Source organism: Heptranchias perlo, chromosome 8, assembly GCF_035084215.1.
Source record: "Heptranchias perlo isolate sHepPer1 chromosome 8, sHepPer1.hap1, whole genome shotgun sequence".
Taxonomy (NCBI): Eukaryota; Metazoa; Chordata; class Chondrichthyes; order Hexanchiformes; family Hexanchidae; genus Heptranchias; species Heptranchias perlo.
The window spans coordinates 26522209-26545691 of NC_090332.1; the positions used below are offsets into that span (position 1 = coordinate 26522209).

A 23483-nucleotide genomic window follows, 5' to 3' on the forward strand; every position below is an offset into this window, starting at 1 on the left:
AGCTGTACAAACAATTACCGATAAAAGATGGTTCACAATTTGAAACAGCTGTCAGGAAGGCTCCAAAATGTTTCCCTAACTTCCTTTATCCAACAAGCACAAAATAGTGCAGAAACAGTGAGTTGCTAGGAGATACAGCGATAACGGCAAGGTACCTTTAACAACCAAGACCAAAATGAAGGGGACAAGCCTCCTGTGCGGGGCCTATTTATACAGGTGATCAACCTATCAGCTGCTGCACAGGCCTCTGGATCACATTATTAGGAGGAACCTCATTTAAAAGAGATTTGCCCTTTAGTGACTTTGAGCTTGATTTTATGCACAGGCTCCTAGCGTGCAAAGTGTTCACAACTGTATAGACATCTGTATCAGGTATCCACTAAGCCTTAGGTTTCCATATTGGTAATCTGAGGATCCAGTGTCTGAAATGCTGTGGCATCTCAGTTCTTTCAATCACAGTATCAGCTCCATGGTTCCTATGCCTTAAAGATACTTTACATAAGAGAATGGTAGGATGGAACGGTACGGTTATGCTCATGTTTCCTTGAGCTCAGATATGCCAAGCAGAGAAAAAAACACTTCCCAAATTGGAAGAAGAGAAAATCCTACATATAGCTCTGTCTAGGATGTAATCTCATATGTCCTCACAACTAAGCAGCAGTGACAGAGGCCTGCAACCAAGTTACCAACCTGTCCTCTTGGCTGGAGAATGACATATAGCTTAAAAAGAGGTGGTGGTGGGGGGGGGGGTGGTGGTGGAGATAACTAATGAGATAGACGAAGGGGATGTATTGAATGTGCAATGGCGGAGTTTTTTTTAACATAGTAGGGGTAATTTTCCAAATTGACACCTCTGGCGGGGAGCCTCGCCTCACCTCCTAGAAGCACGTATTGGAAATCCAAGCATGAGCTGCGCAGAGTCTTGAAGTCAGAAAATGATGACTAGAAGAACAGAAGTTTTTTTTTCCCTTTCTGTTGCTTATGAAGAGTGCGATTATCATCCTAATGCAGTGCAGATGAGATCTCAGGCTTTTCTAATCCATTTTTTTTTAGAATCATTGGAGCCCCTATTCTGCAATGCAGCACATGTGGTGACATCCAACGCCAGTACCGAGAGCCCAGGGGATACTAAACAAGCAACTGCATTCAACCCTCATAAACTGAAAGATGACGGGTGGGTTTGCTAAAACATTCCGTTAATTTTCATCATCCCTTTCAATATCTATTGTAGGATTAATCATGAATCATTGGGAATGATAAATCAGTATGTAATGCAACCTCCTGCTGAGTGGAGAGTATGAGGTACTGGTGGGGTACAAAAAAATACAGTCAAAAATAATAAAGGTAGTTCTAACAATATTTCCATGGGGTTATAATTGAAAACAGTAGGAATGGCTCCATTTATGATTTAATAATGCTTACATGTACGCTTGGCCACTTCTTTTTAACCTTTTGAGCGCTGAAATATATTTTCTTTTTCTTAATATTTATAGAAGATGACAATTTTCTGTGTATTGGTTTTTACTGAGCTAGCGGAGGTCCACTAACCATACTGTTGGTTCACAGGATCCTCAACTAATGCTGCACTCCCACTTCCCCCAGGAGCTGAGTTGATCAATCTTGGATAATGGATCTGAGAAAGGAAGATAGAGAAAGCTGGGAAGGAAAGTAAGGAAGGTCCCGCACCAAGAAGCTGTATTGATGATGTCTGTGCAGATATTCCTGGACTAAATCTTCCTACCCCTCCTAAGGAGGATAACAAATTTGAAGGAGGAGAGTACACTGCAAATGCTGAAAATAGACAAACATAGAATTGCTAAAAGTCAAATTGATTATTTCTCAATTTATAGAACTTTTAGAATCAATTTCTTATTCGCATTTGATTAGGATCAAGTCCAAATGTGGTAGTCAGAGAGTTAGGTATTATTCATACTTTCACTATCTCAGTGTTACCAGGAAACTATACAACAATTTTAAGATTAGAATTTTGTTCTTTTTCATAAAAACCAGTACTATTCAGTATGAACAGTAGGTTACAATATTATGACTAACAATAACTTGGATGGAAACCACTGAGTAAACTTTTACATGACTGCTCGCCTTGTTGAATTTTCCCTTTAATGCGTTTGTCTGAAATTCCTCTCTGCTGTTTAGCAGAGACATTAACCCATCTAATTTAAATTTCAGGGAACGGAAAGAAGGTGAGTTAAGATGTAGTGATTAGATTTTAAAAGCCTGAAAATTATAGGAAGAAGAAAAGATTGAGGGAGGTTCACAGTTTTGTGGTGCTGGGAAAGAATCATTTAGAATAGTAGAAAGTCTGAGTCTCTTATTCCTAAAGTTGGCTCCTGAGAGTAAATTATCCGATGGATTTCTGTATCTGTGATTTCCTGATACGTGCTCCTGGAAGACAAGACTCTGCAATGGGAATGTGCAATCACAAGATTTATCCTCTCATTTTTCATGTTAAGTTCTGCTCTAAAAAATTTGCATAGCTCCTGAAAATCACATTATAATTATTGTAATTAATGGTTATTCCATTGAACAGATAGCAGCCTAATAGCAAATAGCAGTTTCAGTAACGGGGCTGATTCTGCTGTGCTGTGGGCTGGGCAGACCACCAGGCACCAGACCATATTTACAGTCCTTGACATCAGAGCAGATGGAAAAACTTCTAGAAGGGAGGTAAAACAGCCAGAAAATATTGTTCACGTAGAAACCATACTTACCTACTGTACCAGTGTCTGTCCTCTATCAGCCCCTGATCTGTACCATAACATCTAGCTTCTGTATCTTTTCTACCCCATCACTCTTTGTGTGCACGAGGGAATGAATGAGTGAGTAAATAGTAGATGAGCAATGGAAAGTAAAGCATATAAGCCACGAGCTTTGGGAGGCTTCCAGATTCAGCCTCTCCACACCACAAAAGATTTTTTTTAGGAATAGACAGAGGCTGTTAGTCCTAACTAGGTTGGGTGATATCCCAACACAGCATGAGTTTGCTTTTTCGGGATTGCAGGTAGGAGAGAGTTGGAAAAAAAAACCCTATTTTTTTCTAATTTCCTCCCTTTTTTCTCTATTCTCCTGACTCATGCTGGCCTACAAGTGCTGGCAGCCCCCTGAAATTTGCACCCAAATTGCTATTCTTCATGTTTGAGCCTTGACAGTGACTGTTGGTAGGCTACTGTTTGCTTTAATGGTCTTCCTTGGCAACTTATTCCACAAGTTATTACCTTTTGTAGAAATCAGTTCTGCCTGACTACCCTTCTCACTTTTATCTAATTTTAACCCTTCACTATGGTGAACCTATCAGAGCTGCTGCTGTGAAGTGAAGAGAATCATAGAAAGAACATTAGAAATAAGTAAAGCAAACTGTATCTACTCAGCCTCAGCTCATGTCAAGACAATCCCCAGCCTTTGAAAAACCATGGGAAACACATGGCTCCTCATTGCTTAATGGCTGGTAACAATCCCTCCATCTCCCTTGAGAACAGTGGTAATCAGAATCAGATTCACAACACAAAGCACAGATAGGGGGCCCTCTCTTTAAACCTGTATTTGGGAGCTTTCTGCTTGAGTGGCACTGGCAGGTAGTTTCAGATAGATTTCATTTCAGATTCACCATTAGCCTTTACTGGAAAATTGGCCTACTACCTGAACTTCCAGGTCAACTTGTACACAATATGCATTATTATTCTGAAAAATAAAAGCTGCTGCAGGGAAAAGCGAATCACTTAGGAGCAATGTAATCTTAAATGGCTGTGGTCACCATATCAGGAATCACCCTGCTTCACAAAGTCTGCTCAACATTATCATTTTGATGCTGGGGTGAATCATCACTGTGGCAGATGTGCACAGATTGTATCATGTGACTAGATCTGAGACTTGTCTTGGTTTTTAAACAGATTTATTGACAAGAAGAAACTAAACGGCATTTGACTTCACAACAGCTCAAAGAAGCATCTAGCAACTGCTCGAGTAAATAATAAACATTCCAATCTTAGTCACGTGACACTAATTCTCTGAAAGCCAAAATACATTCTCTTTATACATCTGCTTCAGAGCAAACTTCTGCAATGTAATTCTAACGCAGCCGTAATAGAAAAGAAATAACATCCATTTATATAGCACGTTTCACATCTTTAGGAGAGCCCAAAGTGCTTCACAGTCAATTAATTACTTTTGAAATGCAGTCACTGTTATGGAGGTAAATGTGTTGGCTAATTTGCACATAGCAAGATCCCACAAAAATAAATGACAAGTTAATGTGCTTTGATGGTGTTGATTGTAGTTTAAATGTTGGCCAAGACACCGGGAGTACTCCACTGCTCTTCTTTGAATAGTGCTGTGCCATGGAATCTACCTGAACAGGCAAACAGAACTTCAGATTAGCATTTCATTCAAAAGCCAGGACCTCTGCCAATCTCTCCATCCCTCCCCTAGCTGAAGACACAAGCAAATTATATAATCAGCAGCACCAACCCTACCCACGCACAACGAAGCACAATGCATTGCAACCAGAAAGAGAATATGTCACCAACAGCTCTCTGGCTGCTGCTATGAATGGAAAGTGCATGTGTGTTGCATGTCAAAAATAAAAACCATTAAGAACAAGTTTAAAATGGAATTGCTAAAAACAAATAAAAACTTTCAGACAGACTTCTGCTCCCACCAAGGGAGTACCAGAAATGTATATCTGGACGAATATCTGCTCCCCTCAGCTCCACATAAATGTAAGTTTAAAAAAAAATTACTGCCTTTTTTTCTGGGGCATCCGGTGGTCCCTTTAAGGACCACTGAATAGGCTACTATAGAACTGGAAAAACTAGTCAGGGCAGGCACGGCCCAGGTCCCTTCTTTGCATGTTTAAATTGGACCAACACTGTTTTCAGACGGGTGCCAGGGACCCTAAAAGCAACGAGGACCAATATGGCAGCAGCCATGCCGGTGGTGCATATTGGGTGCAGGATCCCGTGCCCAGAGATCAGGCACCCATTTTATGCCCGAGCAACGAGCGGAACGCATACCAATTTCCTCCCTGAGGCTTTTCAACCTGGATTTTAACTTTGTACTTAAATTGTCCTATACAGGCGGTTCAGTAGCTGTAGTTCGATCTTAGAAACACATTTAGGTTTTTTTTCTAGTTTTCTCTCCTTTGCTGAAGATGCTCACACAAGCTGTTCCACGAGAGCTTTCAGTCCCTTGGCATCATGCCCATTCTTCATGTCTGAACTTAGTGAGTGTTGAGTGGTTATTTGTGTGTGGAGCTGAGCTCAATACTGTGCTCAGACAACCTCCACACACATTTCCAGCAGGTATCACTGAATAGCGTTCAGGAGCAGGAATCACAACTGATTTTTCCTCTGCCTGGCCTCGAGGCACTGAGCCCATTTCTTGTGTCCCTAACTTTAACAACACTTAGGCTGCGATCAGCTAACTAAGCACAAGTCAGGGGCTGAATGAGGGATCTTCTTGTTTTGTAACAAGAGACAGCTTGTTGACTCTAATGGTCTTTTATTGCTCCTAAAATATCTTATGCCCTCAATACCACATGGCACATTTACTCACTGAGCTATCGAGGAATCCTACAAATAAAGATTTTCATTTGACCTTATTGGATAATTATCAACAGTTTTTGACTTAACCACTGGGTAGATTCTGTGAGCAGGAGAGAGAAACACATGGGTCAGCTATCCACTGCTGTCTCACAACATCAATCTCCTTCCTCTTTCTCGGATGACAAGATAGTCAAGTTGTCTGATAGGTGCGGGATTGGTGCTGACAGTTCCTCTTCCTCACACCATCCACGGAGCTGGAACAGTTCAGCGTTGAAGGTCACAGGCAACAACTGGTAAGTCTGGTGATTAACAGCAGCTAAGATCTGAAACTGGGCCATGTAGATGTATGGCCAATACATCACCAACAGTCACTAGGCCTCCATGCTTTTAATGTTTTCTCTAAATTGGCACAGAACATGTAACAAATTGGTCTCGTAAAAACAATTTCAATTTAATGTTTTGGTTCCTCTTCCAAATTTTTTTCTCTCCTCTCCTGAAGATGCTGACACATGCTCGGATATAATTCCACAGGTGCCAGCTGTCTGCCATTTCCTTGTCCAACTAACTGTCCTTTATGTGTGAATGTATACAGCTATACAGCTATTCAACCAATTGGGCATCACAGCCCTGGCCATTCCTGGCCTCACTTAACATTTACTCAAGCACTTTCTACGCAGGATAGGAACAGAATCAGGAGCAGGAACCCTGGCTTATTTTGTTCTTTCTTACTATAGTGATGCAGAGGCCAACTGTCGCACCTCTACTGCCACCTCAGCTACAATTAGCTAGTTCAGCACAGACCAGGGCCTTCCAGTTTGTAAGGTCCAGCAGCACTCCAGGCAGTGCATTTACTCACTCAACCATTGAGGGAATTTTGATTTCTTTTATTAATTAAAAAAAAATCAGTCTGCATAGTCATCGAAAAGTTAAAACAAATTTAATTTTGTAAACCCCTGCATCCCTATATTCGGAGAATTCACAGCTTGCTCCACTGGTAGCATTTAATGAATTACACCAGTTCGATTAGTCATTTTTTAAATCAGGATCTTAATCCAACAGAAAGTACTGCAGGTACCCAGCAGAGAGCAGAAAAAGCGAAAAGCCGAGAAATGAATGGATTCATTCTCTTCGTGCACTCACGCAGCTCAACAGGAAAACATCATCAAGATGTTATGTGTTGCCTCAATAAAACCTGCTACAAGGCCACAGCCTAAACCTTCCACGACTGATTCGAAACTACTTGACTGGTATTTAAACGACAATGTTTCTTTTCACGAAAGTCTGTTGACAAAGTCCTGTTTTTTTCTATCACTTCTTATGTGTAATGCATGAATTCATGGCTTATGCAATGAAATAATTAGTTCATTCAGTGCACAGAACAGCTCTATCAATCTTTACAGATGATTGATATGGCAAAAAGTGAATTATGACTCTTTTCTTATTGTGCCTGAATCCAGACACTGCAGAGTAAACGGAATATGTAGGACTGGCTGGTAAACGCCTACAAAAAGCAAATTAGTCAAATTTGTGATTAATGAGTAACTTCTATTTATAAATACCTTTTAGTTAAACCACAGAATAATAAAAGTCTTAAACTGTGGCACAAATGATACAATATTTATTAAATGTAAGTTGTAAGCTTGTTTATAACTGTATGACCTCTCCCTTACTTCAACCTTTGCGCAGAGTTCAACAAAGTTTTTACATAATAAATTTCACCAGTACAAGGTCATTTTTTACAGCCTGCGGTGATGGCAGTGCAATACAGAAATCATTAAGGAATCTTTCATCTTCAGACTAAATACGAGAGCTGCATGAAGCTGTGTGAGAGAGCAGTGGGGTCGACAATAAAGGGAGCATGGGAAAAATGGATCTGCTGCAAAGGACAATGAGAGGGAAAAATACAATTAAAGCTGTATTTTATAGATAGATAGACAGACAAGCAAGCACACGGGCAGGTAGTTTGTCCACTTCCAATTACCCTGGCAGGTGTGTATCTGTATGGTTGAACAAATCAGCCTTTGTTTGAAAGTATGTTTTTTTTTAAAGTATCATTTCAGCAATGCTCCCATATCCTGATTGGATTTTTCTAGGTCATATTTCGTCCCTGTGCGTTTGTTCTGTTTTCCTGAACATTTCCCAGTATATGTTTGTATAAGCACACCAGGAAGAGATGTAACTTGTCCTATACTTTTTTCTTCATAAGTCCATACAGGAATTTTAAGGCTTTAAACTATGATATTTATAATCTGCACGTATTTCTATCTTGCTTCAATCTGTTTTATCAATATTGTTTCTCCTTCCTGCTACTTTTTCTTCTTGGACTCTTTATTCTTGTGTTTCTTTTCTGTCCTCTTTTCCCACTACATTGCAACAACAATATTGCCTCCCCTTCTTCCCAGCTCCATTTCTGTAGACAGCCTCTGACTGTCTCTCCTAGATCCCTCCCTCTGCCAGGCCTCTCATTCCCTCTCTCCAGTATAATAACCTAGAAAACTTAGCACAGCTCCAAAAAAATGAAAACTCAAAAAACAATGTACAACTGGAAAGACCCTGAGTAAAGATTTATGACCAATGAATAAGTTAAAGTCCATTCTATTACATTGGATTCCAGGATTTTTATTAGTGACAACAGTTCCCGACTCCAGTATGAAGAGACGACTGTCAGGATCAGTATCGCTGGAAGTAGAGTGAAAAGGAAGATCAGGATCTCTCCTGCACTTTATTCACCAGACTCAGAAAGAGTGGGGTTTAAGGGGAGAGGAGCTTTCACTGCTGATTTGGGCCACAAAGGTGGATAGGGCGAATAGGGGTCCCAAACGATGTCTGTCCCTGTAGAGACACAGATCGTTGTCATGTATAGGAAGAGGAGTAGGCCTTTTAGCCTTTGAGCCTGTTCCGCCACTTAATTAGATCATGGCTGATCTGTACCTCAACTCTATTTACCTGTTTTCTTCATATCCCTTGATAACCCAACCTAACAAAAATCTATTGATCTCAGTTTTGAAAATTCCAACTGACCCAGTATCCACAGCCTTTTCAGGGGAGAGAGTTCCAGATTTTCATTACCCTTTGTGTGAAAAAGAACTTCCTAATTTTTCTACTATCTGGCCTAGCTCTAATTTTAAGATTGTGCCCCATGTTCTGGATTCCCCCACCTGAGGAAAACGTTTCTTTGGCCCTGATATGTACGGGGAGGTGAGGAGGGTGCGGGGGCGACTTGTAGTAGCCGGGAAACTCGAATGCACGAGGAACGTTGGGGGGTGGGGGGAGATCAGGATCGGCCTGGAGATCGCAGTGGCGGGTCGGATCATGGGGGGGATGGCCTGGAGATCGGCGAGGGGAGGGGTAGTTCAGATCGTGGGGGTGTAGGCCTGGAGATTGGGGATCGGCCTGGAGATTGGGGGTCAGCCTGGAGATCGGGGGGGAGGGTCAGATCGTGGGGGTGTAGGCCTGGAGATTGGGGATCGCCTGGATATCGGGGGTCGGCCTGGAGATCGTGGGGGGGATCGGATGGTGGGGGGGGGGTCAGCCTGGAGATCGGGGTTCAGCCTGGAGATCACGGGGTGGGGGATCATCGGAGAGTCAGCCTGGAGATTGGAGTTCGGCCTGGAGATCTGGGTCAGCCTGGAGATCATGGGGTGAGTTGGATCATGGAGGGGGTGGGGGTTGATCAGAAGATCGCGCAGAGGGGGTCTGGAGATAACGGGGAGGGAGGCAGGTCACGGCAGGTTGGCTTGGGGGGCCGTGGGGAAGCACTCCTGCTTCTTCTGGCCCACAAGCAGTCTATAAAAAGCACTTACCTGCTGGATTCGGCAGTTCTCGCCTCCCTTCAGCTGTCAGTTTCCAGAGCCCTGGTTTCACATTTTTAAGAATTTAACCCCCCCGGCCATCTTGCGGGTTAAAATTGTCCCCTTTGTGTCTACCCTATCGAACATTTAATTTACCTTGTGGGTGGTAGCCTCAGGGTTCGATTTAAAGATTGGCTGCTGATAGCCTGGATAAAGTGACTGCAGCATGCATTGTACGCTGAGGTCATTTGCAGTCCAATTTAGCAAAGGGGCCTGAAACAGGTGTAAGGCCCCTATGCAATGGGCCTAACGCCAGTTTCAGGCATGCACCTTGGAGGGCTACTGTGCAGCCCTTACCAATATGGCAGGCAGAGTAGTTACAGTGCGGAATGAGAGCAGCCACGATGCCTGCCATATTACACCTGTAAAAAGGATGCAGCACCTTCAAATTTCTGGGCCCTCTCAGCTGGTAAAAGATCCCATGGAACTATTCAAAAAAGAGCAGGGGAGTACTCCCAGTGTCCTGGCCAATATTTATCTCTCAACCAATATAACTAAAGCAACTTAGCTGGTCAGTTATCTCATTGCTGTTTGTTGGACCTTGCTGTTTGCAAATAGGCTGCCGCATTTACTACACTTCAAAAGTACTTAATTAACTGTGAAGCACTTTGGGATAATCTGAGGTCATGAAAGATGCTATATAAATGCAAGTTCATTCTTTCTTTCAGGTTCGCAAAACATTAAAAGCAGCATCTCAAGGGGATAAGGCCAATAAAAAGCTAATGGAATACTGGCAAGAGGTATAGAATATTTAAGTCCAGATGTAATATTGAATCTATATAAAGCCTCAGTACGACCACAGTTGGAGTAGTGTGTGTAGCTTTGGGCTTTACACTACAGGAAGGATGTTAAGATAATAGAGAAGGTACAGCACAGGTTCACTAGGATGCGGCCTGGTATAATGAAATACAAATAAAGAGAGACTATTTATTGATATATTTTCTCTCGTTCTAGACCCTCAACCACTGGAAACAATCTATTTTTATCTACTCTATCCCATCCCTTCAGAATTTCAAATGCTTCTATCAAATCAGCCCTTAATCTCTTCTGCTGCATCTTTCTAGCTTCCGGTTTCTGTAATGATAAGAATTATTAAAAATGTAATGAGTTGCCTGTAGTCCACATTTAGACTCATGTAAGAGAATCCTCAGGGTATTAGCCTCAGAAAAGAGAAACCATTCCTGATCATTGACCAGGAGCACTTAATCAATACAAGCCATCTGTGGATGCAGGTCCTCCCATGTCTCCATCCCCTACAGCATTGCTGAGTGAGTTTTCATGATTCTCATTGCCTCTTCCTCCATGTCCTTCGCAGGAACTGTGCACATATTTCCTTGCATGACAAAAAATATCTGTTATTGTCAGTTACAGACTACTTAATTCAACAACTATTTGAGAATTTTCATCACTCGTCTTATGAAATTCTCAACAAAGTGGCGAGGTTTCGACAGGCAGGATGAAATCCCGGATGCCGTATTCATTGAATTGAAGTCTTTCATGAGCAGGTGTCACCATGGATCATTTGATGAATTGGATGATACCCTTAGATTTGTGAATGTAATTTTTAGGGTAAATGTAGGTCTAATGTCTGAAATGTACAAAATATACATTAAGAGCTGCTTGCTGCCATCACACTTATCTTTGCTGTCCTTGTGAGGTCATTAAACCTCAGCCCTGTGCCATTTCCTTCCACATGGTTCTGGCTGTGGTACTTGCAAGTTGCTTGATATCCACTCCTACTCTTGTAACCCCCACCCCACCACCCCCCCCCCCCCCCCGTGCCTAATTTCATTCAGAATCATATTTACATCACTCTCCTGTACGGCAATATTTTAATTTGCTGACCTTATGGGTTCCAACGGGGTCACCACTGGGCTGATTGGGCAGGCGGAGGTCTTGCACTGCTGCCATACTTCTGGTGGTCGATTGTGAGACTCTGAATTTCAAACCCTGTGTCTTTTATTTTCGAAATAGTGACATAGCATCAGTCACACCCTCTTGTCTTAGTCTGTCCTAGACATTTCTTGGTCAAAGTAAAATCATCTTTTCTTACTTCTCAATGTCCTTTTTTCCCCCCTCTTCTGCCATCAACATCTTCCTGTGATCTTCCATATCAAAAGTGTGCTTCCGTTTTCCCTCTTGGCCCACACCAAATTTCATTCACATGCAGTTCTTCTTTTGTTTCTCCAGCACTTCAGATTTTTCTTGTCTTTCTGTTTTATCTTTTCTTTCTCACTGATTCTCAATATCCCCTCCGACCCCTTCTGATTTCACCTTTTTTCTCACACAAGTCTCAAGAAACAGCGCGAGTCCCTGGATGACATTTACTCTATAATGCATAGCGAGTAGCTGTTTCAGCACATTTACAATGCGAGTGTATGCACAAAAGAGATCATTCATAAAATGTTGTGGGGCGACGTTTAAAGTCCTGAGAATTGTAACCTTGGTGGAAGTGAACGCTCATGCTCGCTCAAAATGTGAGTGGTTGGCAATTATGTGAGGAGACATGAAACCTCCCAATATACGTGCATAAAAAGTATAGTTGCAAATACAGTAGAATCCATATATAGAAAGATGATGGTAGTGTTTTCCAAAGGCTTAGTTTGATTCTGCTGTAGCTGGTCCTGCTATAATTCCAAAATGGGCGCTGAAAGGTCCCATATGGCATGCACTGAGCGCGCTCATTCCACACCAGGAGAGCACCGCATGCCAAACTGGTTAGGGTGCCCCTGGAGTCATCCAGGATGTATGCCTGAAACTAGCATTAGGCCTATCTCCTCTGCAAATGCAGGTGCTAACACCCTGTCTGTGGCCAGGCCTCTGTCTCCCTCTCTCCTCTAGCTTCCTCTCTGTGGCCAGGCCTCTGAGTCCCTCCTTCGACCAGCTCCCTGTCTGTGGCCAGGCCTCTGTCTCCCTCTCTCCCCTAGCTTCCTTCCTGTGGCCAGGCCTGTGATTCCCTCCTTCCCCTAACTCTTTGTCTGTGGCCAGGCCTCTGAGTCCCTCTCTCCTCTAGCTCCCTCCCTGTGGCCAGGCCTCTGACTCTCTCCTTCCCCTAACTCTTTGTCTGTGGCCAGGCCTCTGAGTCCCTCTCTCCTCTAGCTCCCTCCCTGTGGCCAGGCCTCTGACTCTCTCCTTCCCCTAACTCTTTGTCTGTGGCCAGGCCTCTGTCTCCCTTCTTCCCCTAACTCTTTGTCTGTGGCCAGGCCTCTGTCTCCCTCTCTCCCCTAGCTCCCTCCCTGTGGCCAGGCCTGTGATTCCCTCCTTCCCCTAACTCTTTGTCTGTGACCAGGCCTCTGTCTCTCTCCTTCCCCTAACTCTTTGTCTGTGGCCAGGCCTCTGTCTCCCTTCTTCCCCTAGCTCTTTGTCTGTAGCCAAGCCTCTGTCTCCCTCTCTCCCCTAGCTCCCTCTCTGTGGCCAGGCCTGTGACTCCCTCCTTCCCCTAACTCTTTGTCAGTGGCCAGGCCTCTGACTCCCTCTCTCCTCTAGCTCCCTCCCTCCCTGTGGCTGACCTCTGGTTCCCTCCTTCCTTGTCTGTGGTCAGGCCTGTGACACTCTCCCTCCTCTAGCTCCCTCTCTAGGGCACATTAGAAATCCTTTACCTCACAAAATCTCAGGAATTCCTTGTTCACTATTTGCTTCTTTATTGGGAATCTCATGAATTATGGAAAACCATGCAGAAATGGGAATTGTGACAATGGGCATTAATTTAAGTAGCTCAGAGCTGATTGTGACAATATAGACAGGGATATTATTTATATTGTAACACCATTTTCATCTCTGCATACAGTCTATTTCAGATCTACTTGATTGTTTACTATGGTGTAAAATGCAGTTTGTTCATTTTCTCTCCCATGAAAATAATGCTATTATTATACAAGAGTATTATAACAACATTATTCAAAATAAGTGAAACTGTATTTAAATAGTGTACCTTCCCTTGCACCCATTATGTGCTGCAATGGGATGATTCAAAGAGCAGTTGGGACAATAAAGAAAGAAAAATCTCATCTACTCAGAGCGATAGAGTTCTGAGAGCTTCCATGCAGAGGATTCTAGTAGTTTTCTTATCCTCCACCCTCCCCTTCAAGGACGCAGTTTATCATATCAGGATATGTGAGCAGAATGCCGCACACCACCATTGGATGTCATCAACTTCTCTGTTACTGATGGTTTGCAATTCCCCTTTTGCTTGTAATCCGATATACAATTACAGTGCATATCCCACATACCGCATGGCACCAGCACTGTGAACAAAGCTGACGTCTAGCATGGAAACCTGAATGATAGCTTCAGCCGTACGTGATGGATATCACTAAGTGAGACAGTCATCTAAGCTTCAAAATAAATGTGACATTCCTTCCGAATTCTATTAAATTTCTATGACTATCCATTGTCTAGCCGGTATCCTTTTGCATCGCGCATATTTTTAATTGCATTTAAAGTAGACACCAAATAGATTTTATGTAACTGCTTTATTGAAGCTTTACTGCTTTCACCCAGCTAGGATATAAAAAGTGAACATCAAGAAAACAAGACAACAGCCCTTCTCATTTTCTTACTTTTCCCCCCTCTCCGCTTCCTATTTCTATGTTCCAAGCAAGCAATTCACTTGATGGTAGATAGCATTTTGCTCTTTGTGGTTTAATGTACTAAGTATCAGTGTTAGTGTTTCACTTGTTTATCTGAAAATCTCCTGTTGTTTAATTTCTTCTTTGCAAGCAACTCATGAGGCCTAGTGATCACAGTAGTTGTTTCTCCCCCATCAGCTGCCTTGTGTTTGTATTGGAGCCTAACCTCTGATTTTGCAGGTTGTTCCATACGTTGCCTATTTTGCGAATGTTTGGAGTTTATCTGTGTCTGGTGCAAATTCCACGTACAATGGCGCAGGTTGAAATTTCCATCTTGGATTGTTCGGACTAGTTGGTTTTCTACTGGAATAGAAATTCTTAACTGAAGATAAATTGTCTTAACAACATGCAATATTTTCAAAAACATGCTTGTTTGTAGTATTTGGTCAAAATGAAGTCAAATTCACAATGAAAGTTTATAAATATGTATAATAATTCTTTCATTATATGTATTTCAAATATCTGTCAAAGATTTATTTATCAATTGTCTGAGAACAGTACAGGTGTGATTGTACATCTTCTGGAATTCCTTCCCTAAACCTCTCCGCCTCGTTACCTCTCTCACCTCCTTTAAGACGCTCCTTAAAACCTTCCTCTTTGATCAAGCTTGTGGTCTCCTGTCCTAAAATCTCCTAATGTGGCTTGATGTCAAATTTTGTTTGATAACGGTCTTGTGAAGTGCCTTAGGGTCTTTTATTACGTTAAAGGCGGGATATAAATGCAAGTTGTTGTTGTACTTACATTGGGAGCCTTGAGGGAAACAAACCACCAAAAGGGCTTTGAGGGAAAGGGGTGGGGGATATTTTAAACAATAAATTCTGTAGTTAGTACCAGAGGATCTTTATCACCCATCAGGGGAGGCAGTTGGAGCATAGTTTAAAGGGGAAGGACATTCAACTGAATTATTATAATAATTATTATAATTCTAAATGTAATAAAGCAGTTACATGTACATATCAGCATTTCTTTTCACTCTTATTACTGTTCTTTGCTGTATTTAGTGGCAGCCTCGGAGCAGACATTTAATATGAAACTTCACTTCCTATGTCATCATGAAGATTTATCCATTGATATTAATTAAGAGGGAAGTCTACCCATAATTCACTATCATCATGGTGTTAGTCACTGGTTGATTTTTAAACAGCTCACAAACATGGTTTTGAGCCCTCCTTAGACGGATGCTACTGAGTAACCTCCCTGGTAAACTAGGTCAAGTTGGGACCAAGATAACACGCTTGGTGAAGACAGACTTGGTAATAAGATACCTGAGCCAAACAGGACCGAGGTTCTCCAAAGCACTGTTGATAACTGAACAGTCAGTCTGGCACATACATGGAGGAGTAGACCTGTCACTAGGGCTGGAATTCCTCCTATTTCGCACCAAGTAACCCTATGAACCAATGCCAAAATGGAGAGGGCGGTCCCAGCTGGACAAACAACAAGAATTTAGACAAGTGGGATATGTTCTAATGGAGAGAGTTTGTGCACTCTTACAATGTTGATTTCTTATTAGCTTGTTTTGGGGGTTCAAGCACCATAATGGACTTTTGCACCAGGGCAGTCAAAAAAAATCATGCTGATAGTGAGCGGAACTTCATAATGTCACAAAAGAAGTCCTGCACCAAATATCTGCTCTGAGATTGCCTTTAACCAGCATATCTAAAACATAAAGATACCAACATGAAGCGATAGAGACTCCAATAATTGTACATGGGTGCCAGTAGTCCTCCTGCATCCACCCAAGTGACTGTCCTTTATCTGTGAGCTTAAATAGTGAGTATTGGGATGCTATTCTATCATGCCCAAGTCCAATCCTGTCCTCATCCATCATCCACACACTCATACATTTCATTAGGGGTCGCTGGGCAGTCAACAGGAGTGGGGACCCTGGCTGACCACTACTGCAACTGCAGTTAGCTAACTCAGCACTCACTAGTGATCAAATATGTGTTGGTTATCAGTGCTAGTTTTACTTTATGTTAAGTAACACTGAAGGCAACTGAGAAGTAACATGCACAAGTAATGAAAACTATTAACACTGTGACGTAATAAATTCAGATTGTGAATTTATGGGTAATTTACTAGGAAGAAAGCCCCACTAATATTGCTGATATCAGATCATGTGATCCAATACACGCACCTTTGAGTCCAGTAAACAGGAATGATCTCATTAGCAAACAGAAAACTTGCACAACAAGGAACCAAACCAAAACTTCCACAGCAAAGATCTTCATCCTCCTCAGGATTGATGCACTGCTTCTTGGGGCACAACTAGTGGCCCCAGCACCTCGGTCGCGTCCTGATGACGCAAGAGGACCAATTTTGCGTGGTCCTCTTGTGCAATAGTTTCGGGCGCGACGAACCTTGCTGCCTGGTTTGCGCCAGAGTTCAGGCGTGAACCAATTTCTACCCCATGGTGTGGAGCTTTAGGTGCGTAAAAATATCCAACTGGTTTTCCAATGCACTGTCCAGAAATTTGTCAACTGTAAAGTGAAAGCATGGATTTTTAAAATACAAGTCTACTTTTTCAACTTACTTTTATGCCACATGACATGGAAACATTACTTATTCAGGTTTTCAAAGAATTTTCAGCAGTCGCAAGGCAAGTATCAGAACTGTCCCATTCCTATATATTCCATGACTTCATTTGGACTTGGCAGGATGTTAGATCCCTCAAATAAACATGGTCAGACAGAATACTGAAATATGCTATAGTTAGTTTTCACAATGATCGTTTCACTGTGTACGTGTGCTTTTGTGTTATGTTACTGCCACAGTTTCTGATGATGTGGAGATGCCGGTGATGGACTGGGGTTGACAATTGTAAACAATTTTACAACACCAAGTTATAGTCCAACAATTTTATTTTTAATCCCACAAGCTTTCGGGGGCTTTCCCCTTCCTCAGGCGGTGTGGAAAATGTACCGCCTGAGGAAGGGGAAAGCCCCCGAAAGCTTGTGGGATTAAAAATAAAATTGTTGGACTATAACTTGGTGTTGTAAAATTGTTTACAACAGTTTCTGATGTGTGAGTCCTGTTTAGCCAGTGGCGGGACTGAAGACAAACATACAAGCTTTTTTTAAGTGTGGTGTCAGCATTGACTTAGTTTTTGCTGGTTCTCTCCATCTTCCACTGGTTCTCTTCATCTCCCACTGGTTCTCAGAACTGCTGAAAATGGCCATTGAATGAGCTGTGTTAGATTCAGTACATCATTGGTCTGATGCCATAGTGTTAACCCCTGGAATTCACAGATTTCTCAGCCGTTACTGACTTCATCACTTCACGCAAGAACAGAGGCCAAAATAACACAGCCACTCACGCACGCATGGTTGCCCTGGGATTCTGATGCGGGAGCTGATGTACACAGAGACGGTTTGTACATGTAAATATCAGAGAGTGACGCACCGAAGTTGCTCTTCCTCAATCCAGGCTAATATTTAAAGTGCTTAGTTAAAACCCCGGAAGAGCAGGCTTATAAATAGATATGAGGATTTTCCTTTGCATCAGTCTTATTATTGTTAACTTTATCTTAATAGCTACAGTAGCAGTTGCCCCTGCCACTAATGCTCTGTCATCAGCTATCATTTAGTAGCAACTATCAAACACCCAATCTCAAAGAGCAACAGAGGTTACACTTCTTTGTCCATTCCATATTACTTTTGTCTTCCCATTGTTGCTTACACATTGTATAGCTAATCGACAATAACTAAATGATTATTAGACATTAATTGGTTACATTATTTATATTCTGTTTCAATTTATACATCTTTACTATAGTCAATGTTCCAGTTTTATTACTATATTTGTTTTCTACATTGTACTATGTCCAAATTATCAATGCAAATAATTAACATAAAGCTGAGCATGGAGGTGATAAGGTACCGCATTGTAGACTCAAGGCTAAGGTCAGAGCATGTGGAGTCAGGGGACACTTAGCAGAATAGATAGCAAGCTGGCTGTTAAAGGACATTAATAAACTTGCAGAATGGGTGAGTAATTGGCAAATGAATTTCAATTTAGATAAGTGTGTGGTGGTGCATTTTGGTAGGAAGAATAAGGAGGCCACGTTCTGCTTGGATAATAAGAGTCTAAATGGGATAGAGGAGCAAAAGGATCTCGGGGTACAGATACACAAATCACTAAAAGTAGCGACGCAGGTTAGTAAGGCCATAAAAAAAACAAATCGAGCACAAGGGTTCATTTCTAGAAGGATAGAATTGAAAAGCAAAGAAGTTATGTTAAACTTGTATAGAACCTTGGTTAGACCACACTTGGAGTATTGTGTACAGTTCTGGTCTCCATACTATAGAAAGGATATAGAGGCATCGGAGAGGGTGCAAAAAAGATTCACAAGGATGATACCAGAACTGAGAGGATATACTTATCAGGAAAGGCTGAACAGGCTGGGGCTCTTTTTTCTAGAAAAGAGAAAGCTGAGGGGTGACCTGATAAAGTTCTTTAAGATAATGAAAGTGTTTGATAGAGTAGATATGGAGAAAATGTTTCCACTTGTGGGGGAGTCCAAAACTAGAGGTCGTAAATATAAGATAGTCACTAATAATTCCATAGGGAATTCAGGAGAAACTTCTTTATCCAAAGAGTGGTAAGAATGTGGAACACGTTACCACAAGGAATAGTTGAGGCAAATAACATAGATGCATTTAAGGGGAAGCTAGATAAGCATGAGGGAGAAAGGAATAGAAGGGTGTCCTGATAGAGTTAGATGAAGTCGTGAGGGAGGAGGCATAGACCAGTTTGGCCGAATGGCCTGTTTCTGTGCTGTAGTTTTGATGAAACTCCATGCATGTTTCTGTGCAGTAACATTCTATGATTCATTCATGGAGTTTTTCAACTGCACTTCTGGAATGGGTGTTGTGTCTTGTTTGGCTCCAATCCAACAGCAAGAGTGCAACATCAAGTGGTTAAATGCACATCAGTGGACTGGTAACAAGACCACCTGAAAAATTCTTACACAATTATTAGATAATTTGTGTCATACTCCTTATTTCTTGCTCCCTCTGCTCCACATCAGTGAATGCTCCTTTAGCCTCCGCACGCTTTCCTTCTCGAGGGCTCCCTCCCTCAACACCTGTGCCTTGTCACCTCCATCCCTATCGTCAAAAGCCTCCTAAAGACTTTGGTCCCAAAATTGCTCCAGTTGCAATGCCAGCGGTTATGCTGGGATCATTCCAGATGGTGCTCTCCAGCACTGACATCGCCAGAGTATGCGGGGTCAGTGTGAGGGCACCTCATTAGCAAAGGACAGATGGGTGTATCTCTCACATTTTCCTGCCCGATGCCTGCAAAAAATTCAGTTTTCACACACAACTAGGGCTAGTTGCCCTAGCCCTCCCCAGTCCCGGCATTGTCCCAATTGCCCCCAAAGAAAAGGAGCTGATCCACAAAATTGGTACTTTTTGAGGGTAAAGGCCAATTGCCTGGTCTGAAGCCCACTGGTGAGGTCCACATACGGCCTTGTGGAGGTTAATACTTCTCCAGTCACATGGCGTACCAACCACCACACAAATGCCTGGATTTGACTGTAGTGTAGGAGTAGTGAGTCCCAGCTTAGGGAGTCCCTGCTCCAGGCACCGCCCCAGGGCACTAACAGAACCTCCACAGAAATTTAGCCCCCTTCTCTCTGACTGTGCTTTAGCTCTCCCCTCCTTTCTTTTCCCTTTTTTCCTCTGTATCCATTCTTTGTCCACCACTCTGTAAAATGCTCTGGGATATCTCTCTATGTACGAGAGGCATGTGAATATTATATTTGTAAGATAGAGACACCATTTCACAAACATTCCCACACCAAGACATCCAATGGATAGTCCACTATCAGTTCAAATTGGTGGACATTTTTCTTCTGCAGTTGTGAAACAGCAATGTTCCAAACCACTGTACAACAATTCACACATGAGCTTTATTAGCAGCATAGTAACTCTACTCAGGCCAGTCTATAAAACTTGACATAGCTCTAAGAAAACTTGCTTCAAGCTCATTGAAATGTGTTGTGCATTTGTGTTGTAACTGCACATGTGCCACAGTGTTATTTGTAGTCATCACTACTTTAGTATTTCTTGATTTGTTTTAGGTACATGTGGTACGTTTGTTCTTTAAAACAGACTAAGGATAGATTTTTGTTTTCACTGCCAGGGTGGTAATCTGGTGGGGCAGTTTGCCTGCCCTTTATAGAACTTGCCTGATTTTCATTCCATTGAAATGAACAGAATGGTGAATATAAAAAACTATCCCCTCATGCTATTCCTATGCATCCATAGTCCCAATAACCTTTGACCAAGCATGTTCTCGTTTTGGTTGTCCAAATACTTCGCACTGACTCACAGAGGAATAAAATTGGCACTATGATCTCACACATCATGTGATAAACTTGTCAGCAAATTGTTACTCTATGGCCAAATGGCTGAGGTTAGAGGTCAGATATTTCGCAAATGTATCTCCACTTCAGCTGGGCTGACATTCATTTCCATGCCTCACTAATCCTGCCAGCATTTTAATTAATTACTTTAAAACATCCCCCTAAGAATACTTGGCAATAACTGTTCAATAGGTGCAACTTTAGAACTTTACCACTCATATGGCATAGGGCTAGGCAGGTTGAGAGCACAGCTTGTAAAACTGGGTGGGCAGGTGTGCCACGTTTTGTGGTGAAGAAGTTTTAAAGTTTTCAGACGCTATGCATTATGAGCATTATTTTACCCTGATTTCTATGCAAATTGGCCCCACAAATTTCATGGGTGTAATTTTCAACTTCACCGCCTTGATTTCAATGGAAATAAAATCGGGCGGGTTCTGCAACGGACGGAAAACTGCTCTTCCAGGTTACTGCCCAGGCGGGAAAATTGAAAATGACCTCCCCATGTGTTTTACAACACCTCCTCCCCCATTGTGCACCTCAACAACATAAGACATAACATGCCTGGATGAGTGCAGCTCCAACAACACTCAAGAAGCTCGACACCATCCAGGACAAAGCAGCCCGTTTGATTGGCACCCCATCCACCACCCTAAACATTCACTCCCTTCACCACCGCGCACTGTGGCTGCAGTGTGTACCATCCACAGGATGCACTGCAGCAACTTGCCAAGGCTTCTTCGACAGCACCTCCCAAACCCGCGACCTCTACCACCTAGAAGGACAAGGGCAGCAGGCACATGGGAACAACACCACCTACACATTCCCCTCCAAGTCACACACCATCCCGACTTGGAAATGTATCGCCGTTCCTTCATCGTCACTGGGTCAAAATCCTGGAATTCCCTTCCTAACAGCACTGTGGGAGAACCTTCACCACACGGACTGCAGTGGTTCAACAAGGTGGCTCACCACCACCTTCTCAAGGGCAATTAGGGATGAGCAATAAATGCTGGTCTTGCCAGCAATGCCCACATCCCATGAACGAATAAAAAAAAAGACAGGGTCATGACTGTTTTAATTTTTAATAACAATTTCTTTTCTTACAACCGCAGTTTTGCTTACAGCTGTAATTTCACTTGCAGCAAAGTGTTCAGAATGGGAATTCCTTTAGAGATTCTTATGGTGCTCCATGACTTGAAGAAGGAAGGCACTTCAAGAGGGGACAAGAAAGGCAGGTGAAGCTATACCTCAGGCATATTGTGCATGCCTGTTATTAGCCCAGATCCCACAATTGTGGACCCAGACAGTCTTTCCTGGGCTATTTCAGTGTAGGCCTGTCTTCACATAACTATGCAATCTTCTGGAGGCTGATTTACAGACAAACTCTACCACAGGGACAGTTCTTCTCCTGGGTTTTGAGGACACTGCTGCATTATATCTTTATGCCATTGATCCTTCCAATCCATCACTGGCAACATTTGCCAAGTTAGCCAATTAGCTGCCCACAGATGCATCAAGAGACAGACGCCATGTTTGTAAGGGATAACACATTCATCACTTTCCCTGTGTGAAGTAGGCACAGGTTGACAGGACACAGGACATTTCCTGGGTGCCAGAGTTCCCAAGAGTGCAGAGCATCATATGGTCATCTGACTAGCAGGTTCTTGCTCCTTCTCTATAACTTCCACTTGCTCCCTCTCACCCGTGCACTGCTCTTCAACCGATTCTATTTCCTTAAGTTCACTAACTGCATCCACCAGGGTCTGTGTAGATGCTTACAAACTTCAGTGAGAATAGCACGGATCGGTATAATGCTTCTGCCTTGCTCTAGGCCACTGGCAGTGCTGGCAGGCTGCACTTCCATGCCTTCAATGATAGTAAAAGGACAAGTGTTATACTGGCAGCTCCTCAACAGAGTTTGCATTGTAAGATACATTGGGGCAGAACTTGCACAGAGCAATGTGGCAGAGATCACTCCTGCAAAATAAATTTACGAATGTACTTACTGCGGGCTCTGTGGCGTCGACTTGCGTGATTTTGAACTTTTAAAGAATTGTGCGCAATCAACTCAGCCTCTGAACAGCGTAAGTTGATTCGCATGGAACAGTCTGTGAGAATAGAAGATATGCCCACAAAATCTGTCAGAAAGAGGAGTCACGCCCACAAGCAGGCTCATAGGCTTCATTCATTTAAAGTTAGTATTCTGGAAGTCATTGTAAACAAAATTTTTACTTTTTAAAAAAAAGGCCAAAGAAATAATTGAATTAAATTAAAGAGACAGAAGGGAAAAGTAAAACAAAAATTCATTTTCAAATTTTAAATTTTTATTTAAATAACCAAAAACTATTAAAATAAGGAATAATATGAGACTTCACATTTTTTTAATTTAATTTTTAGTTGTTTGACAGTCATGAAGAGTTACCGTGCTTTAAAAATTAGTTTAGACCTGGTATTTTCAAGCGTATCTTTGGTGGCGTAATTAGTTATATTCCAGCTGGGCAGATGAGCAAGTTTGCAATTTTTAGTGATTTCTATGATTGTGGCGTGCGATGGCCCTTTAATTCGTAGTTGTCAAATTGCCAGCAAGCCAATTGGAGCAAGTTCACGACGTCTGCATTTTACTGCGCATGTGTAAATGCGGCAACTTGCTGCTTTGATTCGTCATAAAAAACAGAAAGCGATGTTGAGCTCCTCCATTATTTCGGGAGCAAGTTCTGCCCCTGTATGTAATGTTTGTATGGTTGTGTGCTTGCCCATGTTAGAGTGAGTGTAAAGGGGACAAGACATGATAACAGGATGATACTAGCCCAGAACTTGGGGGAGACCTGCTGCTTCACCTTTCCCTGTTTGTTCCATGCTGTGATGTTCTGGGACATCAAGGGTGGCCTCCTCCAAAGGAGTCAAGGACCATTGATTTCTGAGCCTTTCTGCAGATAGGACCTATTCCCTTGAATGTTGTGCTATCTTACTGTGCAAGCAGAAAAGTAGTCTCAAGATGCAAGTTGAAGGAACTCAGGCACAGTGACAGACAGAGCTTCGTGTACCAAGAGCAAATATTGGGAATTCAAGCATT

General features: G+C 42.4%; 1 long non-coding RNA gene across 2 annotated transcripts in view; it reads right to left on the reverse strand.

Annotated features, from left to right (window-relative positions):
• Positions 1–3899: 3899 nt before the first annotated feature.
• LOC137324173 (uncharacterized) overlaps positions 3900–23483 on the reverse strand; it is a 73534-nt gene continuing 53950 nt past the window's right edge. For both annotated transcript variants that reach the window (XR_010963535.1, XR_010963537.1), the window contains exons 4-5: positions 14204–14340; positions 3900–4363 (exon numbers count right to left, since the gene is read on the reverse strand). This is a non-coding gene — a long non-coding RNA (uncharacterized lncRNA). The remainder of the gene's footprint in view (positions 4364–14203; positions 14341–23483) is intronic.